This window comes from Vitis riparia, chromosome 3 (assembly GCF_004353265.1).
Source record: "Vitis riparia cultivar Riparia Gloire de Montpellier isolate 1030 chromosome 3, EGFV_Vit.rip_1.0, whole genome shotgun sequence".
In the NCBI taxonomy this organism is placed as follows: Eukaryota; Viridiplantae; Streptophyta; class Magnoliopsida; order Vitales; family Vitaceae; genus Vitis; species Vitis riparia.
This window is the reverse complement of record NC_048433.1, coordinates 15,135,140-15,146,777: the sequence shown is the minus strand read 5'-3', so window position 1 is coordinate 15,146,777 and position 11,638 is coordinate 15,135,140. Positions and strand designations below refer to the sequence as shown.

The window sequence follows — 11,638 nt, the reverse complement described above, 5'->3', positions numbered from 1 at the left end:
AAAAAATACAACTCTTTACTCTAATAAAAACAATATTGTTAAAAGAAATACAACTTAGATTAGATAAACTAAAACATTAATGGTATTAATCAAAATATGAATCAAATTCAAACCATAACAAAAAGATAAATAAGAAATTAATAAAATAGAAGAACAATTCAAAATGTCTTCGAATTCAATAATTACACCCCCTTTGCACAGTTAATGCAATATCTAATAATTTTGTAAGTAGAAAAAAATCATTATTCAAACCATTCTTTTCTTGATGTATAATTAGAAGAATGAAATTATCAATTAGCTGCAAACTATGATAATAGTAGCTTTTATGAATGAAATATAGATTGACTGAGTGAACATCAAATTATTAATTTACTTCATGAAATGATGATGGCTGCTAATGCCTATAGAATCAAGACTAATAATTCTAATTTTCATGTTGTTGGTGTATTGGTAATAAGGTTCATTGGTTTACTTAAAGGATGGTGGGATCATTATTTGAGTCCAACTGATAAAGAATATATATTATATAAATACAAAAAAGACAATAATTAAAGAAGAAGGAACCCAAACCTATGAAGAAAATGTTGTCAATACTTTAATATTTGTAATAACAAAACCTTTTATAGGAGATCCAATTTATCTTTCAAGAAAGAACTTCTAAAATTCATGATAATCTTAAATGTCTAAAACTTCAAGATTTTAAGTGGTATAAAGATATGTTTTTAGTCAAGGTCCCAACCAGATTTGATTGTGGAAGACATTATTGGAAAGAAAAATTTATACAAGGTTTACCCATTTTATTTGCTGAAAAAGTTAAACAAAGAATTGGAAATGTTTATAATGGAAGAATTCCTTATGAGTCATTAACATATGGAGAATTAATTACCTTTATCAATTAAAGAGTCAAATGAAAAAAGAAAAACAAGGTGGTAGAGAGAATTAGGAAAATTTTGTTCATATTATGGGCACAACACTATAATAGCCCATTTAAAAAGAAAAAATAAACAAAATAATATAGAAGGTAAGAAGTCATCAACTGAGTCAAAATTTCAAAAGAAATTTGTAAAAAATAATAATAAATCAAAATCCTCCAACAAAACAACTTTAAAAAAAGAAGACACCAACATGTTACTAATGTGGAAAAATAGGTCATTATTTAAATGATTGTCAACTAGAAAACAAAATTAATTCTTTAGAAATAAGTGATAAACTAAAAAATTTAACGATAGGATTAATGATTAATAAAGAAGGAAGATTCAATTGAATATTATGAAATGAAAGAATAAAATCAAATATTAATAACTCAAGAAACATCAAGTGAAGAGTCAAATCAAATCAAGATGAATCAGATGATTAAAAGGAATGTAATGGTATTTGTGCATGCTCTAATAAATCAATAAATTTGATTTCAAAATATTCAAAAACCCCTATAAACATTTTTAATAAAAAAAAAAACAAGCATTTACCTCATAAATTCAATATATTTTCAATTCTGGTGTGTTAAAAATGAACTGCTTAAATATCTTATCCATGAGTCAAATACTATACTCACATTTAAATTTTTCTTATAGATGGAGCAAGAATAGATTAATTTTGAGAAATTTAATCTTCCTATATTTCCTAAAAGTAATATGTCATTCAAGATTCATAAAGATGTAGAAAATTTAGACAGATCACAAAAATGCATTTTAGACAATCTCTGGAATACGTACATGAAGTGATATTCAAAAGTCAGAAACTTTAAATGCGTTATCTTTTTTACTTTAAACAGATTAATGATAATTTAGACAGATTTTCTAACACTTCAAGTTCTAATAGACATTGCACCACAATGGATACAAATCTTGAAAATTTCAATTGTAGGAAGCAAAGAAAAATTTGTAAAGCGTCAAAAGTTATATTTTCAAAGACTCTTCAATGAATTTCTACAACTTTCAAAAGAAGGCCAAGAATATCAAAAAACAAGATTTTCTTTTCATCAACAAAAGATTTTAAATCTTCAACAAAAGATTTTAAATCTTCCACAAAACCTTAGATAGATGATAAAGTAAAGACCCAAGCTACATGAGAAGCAAAACTAGAGATTTGGAAGAACTAAATCTACTTAATCTCCTTATAATATTACTCATTGTCATAGAAAATAATCACAGTCTTATCCTTGATTAATTCAAATAATTTTTTGAACAAGGACCACCACAAGCTGATCAACATAGAACTTACTCTCCTTTTGCCCTTCAAACACCACTATCTAGGTTGACCAAGCCATTTACAGAAAATTCAATTTGAACTAACTCATGACTAAATCAATGATTATAGATTGTTCCAAGTCATAATATCACTCAATTCTTAAGTAGAACTTGACTCTGATAGCATTTCAACCAAAGACATAAAACACTTCATAAATCAAAAGATAAATTATGAAAATATAAGTTAAAGCATAAAAAATAAACATAGAAATTGAATTTGAAATAAACTTTGTATTGAAAATTATACCTTGATTACAGAGAGGTTGAATCTTGATTACAAGCTTCTTGACAACATAAGGTTTTGATTACAAAGGAAAGGTTTTGAAAGGAGGGAATTACAAAAAAGCTAAAAGAATTTTTGGAACACTATTGCTAACTCTGATTGTCTCTGTCTTATGATGAACTTGATGAGTGATGACTCCATTTATAGAGAAATTGAAGACTTGAAACTTGTTGGAATTCGCCAGAATGAAACTTGTTGAAATCCACAAATTATTGGAGTAGACAACTTGTTGTTTTCTTGTTGCTGAAGGTTGAAAAATCTTTGCGTTAGAGAACCTCACTAGGCTCAAAAAAAAAAAAATACATTTGACACTTTTCTCTTTCAGGAGAACAAATGACTAGTGGGATTACTTTTTAAAAGTAAACTTTCTTGTCATATCACCTTTTGATTTTTGATTTGATTATTTTTTGAATAAATACAAGGAGAACAAATGTATAAAGATTCTTGAAATAATATAATTGCACAAAAAGATTCTTGAAATCTTTTAGCTGAACATTTCTAAGAAAGGTTTTTCACATTCTCTTCTAGCTTGCTTCTCTTGGACGTATTCTCTTTTGTACATATCCACAAGATAGAAGAATTTAGTTTGGAAAAGAAAATGGACTTTAGGAAAGACATTTGTAGACATGATTTTTTTAATATTGTCTTCAACAATGAGTTTATAGTTAGAAGAACTATAATTATCAGAATCTAAATCTTTGTAATCATTCTTGATCTCCAATGTCGAATTTATTTTTTGCGACTGAATTTATAGAGCCAAGAGACCTCTGTACCAAACAAATGATGTTTTCTTGAACAAGTTGTTAGGAAAATAATATATTGAGTTGGGTAAACTCCTCCATCGTTTGACCACTTTGGAGGCTTGCTCTCAATGATAAGTTCAATTGATTTGAATCCTTGAATGAATGAATTTAAAATACATACTACTAATTTTCTTCCAAACCCACTAGTTTGCTCAAGATTAGAGAAAATTAATTGATGAACTACCCCATAATCCATGAGGAGGGCATGGGTTAATTCTATTGACTCAATGTTGAATCTAATGACTATTGAGTTATAGTTGTCTAGGTCAATATTGGTCTTGCAAATATTAAGTGAGAACACACTTACATTTTTGTCTTCTAATGAAATTTCTCTACATAAGGGATTAAGCTTGAACATTCATTTTTTGCCCTCTAAATGTGAACATAAAAATTGAAGACACAACCATAAGTAATGGATTTTGATCCTTTTATCAATTTGTTGCAAATGATGTAATCAAAGGGAGAAAACATCTGTCTTTTTTCCAAAGATATTACCTTAATTGGAACCATAATAACTTAACTAAGACCCAAGTAAAACACATAACTTTATTAAGGGAAGGGATTCTTAATTTACTAAAGAAATAAATGCTCGAGGAGAATTTATTTAGCCCTATGCTACATTTCGTTGAACTTGAGGCAAATCAGTTTCGGATGAACAACATGCAAAACAAACCATAACAACGTATATGCGATTATTCTTTGCTTCAAAAGGAATTGATCTGAGCAAAATCTAGTGACTTCTTCCCTTCATGAGCTTTCCCAAAAAGTTGTTCATGTACTCCTCAAACACAACTCCGCGATAATGAGCAACCCCATCTCTCTCAACCACTTGAGGCAATGGCCCGATCTTCTCATTTGGTCTAGGCCATGGTGAAATAGGGATCGACACTCTGGATTGAGTGCTTGTGGTACGCACCCTATGTTCTGCGCTTTTGTACTTCCCATTGCTAATATCTGAAATTTGCATACGTTCATATCAAAGAAAAGTCCATTAGAGTAAGATTTTATGTACTAAGTAAATTTGTAAGTATATCAATATTAATCTAACCTGTATGTATCGCCAACATTGAGATCAATGCACCTGGTATGGGTGGTACTCCACCCACTCTCCCCTTTCCAGCATCGGTGATGTCTTCCTCCATTTTCACATATAATCCGCCAATACCATCTTGTAGCAACACCGTAACATGCCCATATCAGAGTGGCGTCCCACGCCAACTGTGAGATCAGGGTTGGGGCAGGTGGGGTAGAATTCATGTTCACGTTTTTAAACCAATGAGGCCATCCATCTTATCCTCATGTTACTCCAAGCTTCTCCATTAACACTTCTAGTATTCTTCTCACCATTGGAGATGGATGCCTTCAGGTACTCTAGTGCTACTTCCCTGCGGAAAATATGAATAATTTTGCATGCCATGAAGTTATCATAAAACAAGGTCTAAAAAGTGCTCCATGTAAGTGGACCACTCTACCATCTCGCAAGTTTCTCATTCCTTTTTAGTATATAGATATATAGATCTAATCAGCTACCAATCTGAGTTAGATTTGTTTGTACATTCAAAATTACTACAATGAATATTCTATATAATATGAACATTTATAAAGAATCTTGTTGTTGTATGGCACTTGAAGGGTCTAGGAATAGTTACTAAAGAAGACTCTTTAACATGCTTAGACCCATTTTTTCAAATTGTGAAGGTTAGTAGGTTTAAAGTAGATGATATTTATATGGGATATAAATTATATTAAAATTAATTCTTAGCCAGAAATATAATAATTAAGCTATATGGAACTTAAATAATATCAAAATTAATTCTTAGTAAAAAATATAGTAATTAAGCCACACATAAATTCATGGGTCATGATGAAGATGCATGAAAAGATTACTACAATATTCCACATTGCATGGTTAGAAGTTTCTAACACTACAAAGAAATAACCTGTGAAATATAAGGTTATTTGATTAAAAGGGTAAGTGAAAACCCAAATTTTGAAATTTAACCCTTTGTCAATTTTTTATTTTTATCTCATTTTGATAAAATTGTTTTCATTATTTCTTGTAAAATAACCTTTTGGTTTGAACATACATGTGAATACCTTGAAATGTAAAAGATATTTATTTTTTTTATATAAAAAAAGTTACTTTTCAAGAAAAAAACATGAGAAGGGTTAGATTCATAATTTAAAGATTATTTTATCCCTTTTAATTAAATATTCTATAATATATATAGATGATTTTACTTTATGTGAAAATTTGAAAGAGTCACATATTCAAAGTTTTACGTATGGATGACAATGGGGCTGGTTTTTTCGGGTACCCGCCCCGCCCCTAATGGGACGGGGTTCAATTTTAATAAACGAGTTTGGGATGAGTTTGGGCCCGCATCGATTATAATAAATTAAATTTAATTTAATTTATTTTAATTTAATTTAAATTTTATTTTACTATTTTTAATATATAGATAATAATAATATTTTAATAAAATAGTTATAAAAAATATAATAATTTAATTATTTTAAAATATACTCATTTTAATATAATTAAAAATTTAAAAGTAATTTTTTAAAAAATAAAAAAGTTAAATACGGCGGGCGGGGTGTGTATGGGAATTATCTATCATACTCGCCCCGCCCGCCCATTTAATTTTTAAAATGGAATGGGAATGGGAATTGTTTTGAATAAATAGGGCGGGTTGGGATGGGGGCGACTGGTCCGAACCCCGCCCGTTGTCATTCCTAGTTTTATGTCTATTTTGTTCAAACCATGGACTTAATCATGAGGCATGAATAGTATAACACATCTATCAAGTTATCAAAAATACATATAATATCATAGGATTAGGGTCAGTTGAAATTCTTACTTGCATTCATTAGGCCAAAATTAAGTGCTTCGCCATCGCTGGTATACACCATATACATAGTCCTTCCACTCCAATGCTTCTCTTTCTCAGGTACAAAAGCTCGTCCCATACTTCACATATGGCTAGGGCTCACCCCTTCCGATACCGCCTTCTTCTAGGCGCTTGTCCAAAGAACTCATGCGCCGCTCTTAACCGACTCCAGAACTTCAATGGGCACCCTATGGTTCACAACTTGGAAGAAACCAACCCCTCGGCTGCCTCAGCTATCAATTCCACCACTTGCTATGCTGAGGTCCATCAAGCATTGATAAACTATTGGTGGTCGATCATAGGAACTTGCTTTGAGCTTGTCTATGCGCTCATGATGTGGCTGGATGTATTGCTCTGGCACTTATCCAGGCCAAGATCCACCATGCCTTTGACTCCATTGCCATCTCTGACCCAAAGTTGTACAGTGAATCGCCATCATCAAAGTTAGGTTCATTGTCGAATGAAGCTTGAAAATCTTCTAGTTTGTTGAATGTGATGATTCAATAACCTTATACCAATGATCCCAATTATTACTGTCTAGTGATCGTTGACTTTTGTGTGGTGTCGAAGCAAGACTCAGGGCCTTGAAGCTGGATGGAGTAAGGGAAAGTACAACATAATGCCACTGGGGTTGGTGGCCGTGGTGGGGTTTAGGTGAATAGAAAAATACAAAAAACTCATCCTCCAGGTTACCAACCAGTCAACAATCACATGCCAAGGAAATAATCCCATGCCAACACAAAAATATATGATCTTTACAATAACCAATTATATAATTTCAGGAATTATTTTATAAAAGTTGTAAAATATTTAATATTTTGTAAAAATAAAAATTTTGTGAAAGAGAAGTTACAATTTAATTTGTAGGATATAAAGTAATAAACTTAAGACCTTAAGAAAAATAAATTTAAATTTGAAATAAACTAATATAAGTATGCATGGTTAAAAATTAAAATGGTGATATAATTTATAAATGAGAATTGCATAATTAATTTATATTATTTAATTTCAAATTATGAGTGGAAAAAATTAGATGAAATATTGGAAGTGTGAAAAGCAATATAATTGGTATTTGAAGTGGAAAAAAAATTGAATCATTTCAATTAATTGTAAGTGTAATTACACTTTAAAAAAAATGTAAATAAATTAAAATAAGTATACATTGTTAAAAATTAAATGGTTTTGTACTAATTATTGATTGAAAATTGTATTAATAAATTATTTCTTATAATTTAAAATTATTTATAAAAAAATATTAGATAAATATTGAAAATACCAAAATAATATAATTAGTATTTGAAGTGGAAAAATAAATTGTATCATTTCCATAAATTTTAGTTGTATAAATTGCATCATTTTGATAAATTTTAATTGTATAATAGTCTTTTTAAAGAATGAAAGTGAATTTTTGTTTTTCAAATTCAAAGAATTAGATATTTGAGAGGGTAAGAAAAATGTGAGGAATACACAAATTATTTGGATCATTTCTATTTTTTTAGTATTTTTTATCATCGAATTTTTTAGGCATGAATTCTGCAACCCCTAAGTGTAATTAACCTATTTAAACAATATTTAAGTCATATGAGATTTAAATTTTTTTAAAAAAAAATTCAAAGAAGTGGAAATTTGGGAGGGTACGAAGAATATGGAGATTCCTCACATTCTTGCTAATTTGTTAGTATTTTTGAATTTTGATTTTTTTTAGGGCATGAACTCCTATTTAAGCAATATACAAACAATATGAGATCCAAATTTAAAAAAAAAATTCAAAAAATGGAGATTTAGAAGGGTACGAATAATGTGAGGATTCCTTACATTCTTTGTACCCTTACTAATTTTTTTAGTATTTATGGATTTCAAATTTTTTGGGCATCAATTCTACACCCCTTAGGTGTAATTAACTTACTTAAACAATATCCAACCCATGTGAGGTCTAAAACAAAAAAAAAAAAAAAAGAGTGGAGATTTGGGAGGGTATGAAGAATGTGATGACTAATTTTTAAGTATTTTATGATTTCAATATTTTTGGACATCATTTCCACACCCTAATTGGACCCAAAATATGTGCTCTAATGACACATATTCGATATGATTTATGCACCAAAGGACATTCAAATCACCCAACTTGACCTCAATCGATGCTAAGGCCCTAGTCATGAGTTTAACTTATATTTTTAATATTTATCCCAGGTTCAAGGGAAGAAAATGGTGCAAGTTGAATCGCTTTAGATATTGAAAGATCAAGAAATGGTTAAATGAGGAAATAAGTAAGCCAAGACTCATGGACCATGAGGAAAGGCAAGAAGAGGATATCATGAGTTTGGAAGATGAGAAATGACCATTATGGAGCAAGAAAGAAGGCAAGAAAACATAAGAAATGAGACATGAAGCAAGATTTAGCTGCATGGAAATTTATAACTCAAAATCTGATGGCAACATATACTCTGATTTTGAGGACAAATTTGGAGCACTTTCCAAAGTTCATTTTATACATACTATATATCATTTTGAAGATCGGGAAGTCAGGAGTCTAATGCTTCAAACAGTGTGTAAATCAAAGTTGAAATGAAGAAGTTATGATCATTTGAAGACAACTATGCAAATCTGAAGAGTCATTTCGAAATGATTTCGAAATTCAACTTATGAATTTGAAATCCAATTCAAAATGACCCCAATTTTGAATTCACCTATTGTCACTTTGATGTTTCACCTCCTTTACCTCGGGAATTGCATCTAGGACATTTTATCCGCCCTAAGTGGACACAACACGACTAGAAATCACCATTTTATTATTATTTTTAATCATTTTTAGGTAATTATTTTGTAATAAGTAGCCAATGAGAGTGTGTCACATATTAGGTAATTGGTAATATTATATAAATATTATTTTAGGAATCTTTTTTCAGAGAGTTTGACATTGAAGGTGAAAGAAGACGAGAACTTTGGTTTGTTTTCTTTTTCTTCTTTATTAAATATATTGTTTTTAGTTTCTTTTGATTCAAATTATGAATTTTTACCCTATTATAGATTGTAAATGTGACATCACCTCCATGAGAGGCTAACAAGCCAACTTGGGGCTTGAAGCACGAAAACCTAAGGGCTAGGAAACCTATAGGGGTAATGGGTAAATTATTATAACAATGAGATTAATTATTGGTTGGGTGACAATTTATCATTTTTTTTATGCTATCCTTGTGAGTTAGTTTGGGGAATGATACGATAGGTTATTAACCGATACTAGTGATTCTTGGTAATTCTTGATCATTAGTTATCCTTGTATTCCCTATCGTTATTTGCCCCAAAACAAAGCTATAAGGAGTAGGAAGGGTTAAAAAGTCAAATCTTAAACTGGTAATCAATCTAATTTATTTGATGGTTCTAGGAATCTGTTTTAAAAATGAAAAATTAGGTTTCAGATGCAATTTTGAGTTATAGAACTCAAATTGATCGTGAGCGGCCAAGGATCCCAAAACCCTAAGATCACTTTACTTAAGAAACCCTTGTTCTCTCTATTTCTATACCTTAAGTTGGATTATGGAAAGCCCCAAACTTGAATCGATTGAATTAAAAATCAATATATGTTTTTTTATATTAATTTAGTTCTTTTACTTAGTTTCACTTCATTCACATATTATTTTTCATTTTAGGATTTAAACAAAAGCAATTCATTTATTATAGTATTAACAATTTCCATAAGTCTGTCCCTGAGAACGATACCCAAAGTACTACAAAAGTTGTAGTGACTCTTTCTCTAGTTTTTCTTGACCAGAGTTGCTACGTAAAAAGGTTAAGTATTTTGGTACAATAGAGAAGTTCAGTCACACCCCCTAAGGGTAATTAACTTATTTAAGTAATATAGAAGTCATATGAGGTCCAAGATTTTAAAAAATAAAATAAAATTCAAAGAAGTGGAGATTTGGAATGATACAAAGAATGTGAGTATTACTAATTTTTAAGTATTTTGGATTTTGATTTTTTTTTTTTTAGGCATCAATTTCACATCCCCTAAGTGTAATTAACCTATTTAAACAATATCCATCCCATATGAAGTTTAAACTTTAAAAAAAAAAAAAATCAAAGAAGTAGAGATTTGGGAAGATACGAAGAATGTGAAAAATATTTCTCAACTTCTAAGCAACTAAGTTTAACAAGCCGATTTATACAATATGAAAGTCATATGAATGTGAACCTTTTTTTAAAAAAAAAACTTCAAACAAATGGAGATTCTCATCAGGGGTATGAATTTTTTAAAACTTCAAAATTCAAACAGGGATTGATCCAGCCTATGTGAGAAGCGGTCAAATATTTTCTCTACTACTAGCCATTGCCACTTTATGAGGACAATGAGCATATTAGCCGACCAACGGCTAGCAAGGAGAGGCCGAATTTTTTCTTTGCCACTAACCACTACCAGTTTATGTGGATAATGGGTATATTAGTCGATCAACTACTTTGGTTACAGTATAGTATTTTCCACTAATCATTGTTCTTGCCTTGTGATTTTGGCAACTTATTTTTAAGAGATCTTCAACAAATGAAAGTGTTGTTTAGTTGCTCAGCACACAATTTTATGTATGTTAGAATATAGCAACTTATAATAATTAATAAGACATAAGAAGGGTTGGTGAATTCCTATCCTCCTTCCATGCAGTTCAAATGTAAGCACTTCAAATCCCATGTACACTCATAAGAAACAAAACCAGAAATTGCAAACCTCCCATCCTTAACCCAAGTGGAACAACTTTGGCTTCCTCAAGAATATCCTGCCTCTGGCTCGATCTTGGAGCATCATTTGAAGTATTTGCTAAACCACTTGTAGCTTGATCACTTTCACTTGAGCAACTCAAAGAGCCTTCAATTGCATTAAATTAATTAAAATTGCAAATAAATAAATTAAAAAAAAATTCACACGATCGACCACTAAACAATGAACAATTTGAATCCAATTTCACTATTTATTAAACACGAGTTTCATTCTAATTTGCCTTCTTATTTATCATCATTAGTGAAATGGATGCAAATAACTATAATTACCAACAATGACTAACTAAATATATAATAAAGTGAATAAACGGAAGGCAAGAAATTCATAAATATAAGATTTATAGTGGTTTTGCCCTATATTGTCCTATGTCTACCCTTCTGAAGCTCTAAGTTAAGGGTTAAACTAACTTTTAAGACTTCAACCAAACCTTAATTCTTTAAACTTGGATTCTTGATTCCAAGACACCTTCTTACACTTTTCCTCAATACATTTCTCACTCTTGAATAGACACAAAATGTAATAATTTAATAAAGTTAATAGCACAAAATCCTAGCACAAGTTTAAGTTGAAGATGACATAAATGAAAAGTAGGGTTGAAGGTGATGCACTTAAACAAGGTGTTGAAAGCTTTTGGATTGATGAGTAGTAAA

General features: G+C 30.2%; 1 pseudogene; it reads right to left on the bottom strand.

Moving 5' to 3' along the window:
- Positions 1 to 4,009: 4,009 nt before the first annotated feature.
- On the bottom strand, positions 4,010 to 10,944 carry LOC117910981 (annotated as a pseudogene).
- Positions 10,945 to 11,638: the final 694 nt, after the last annotated feature.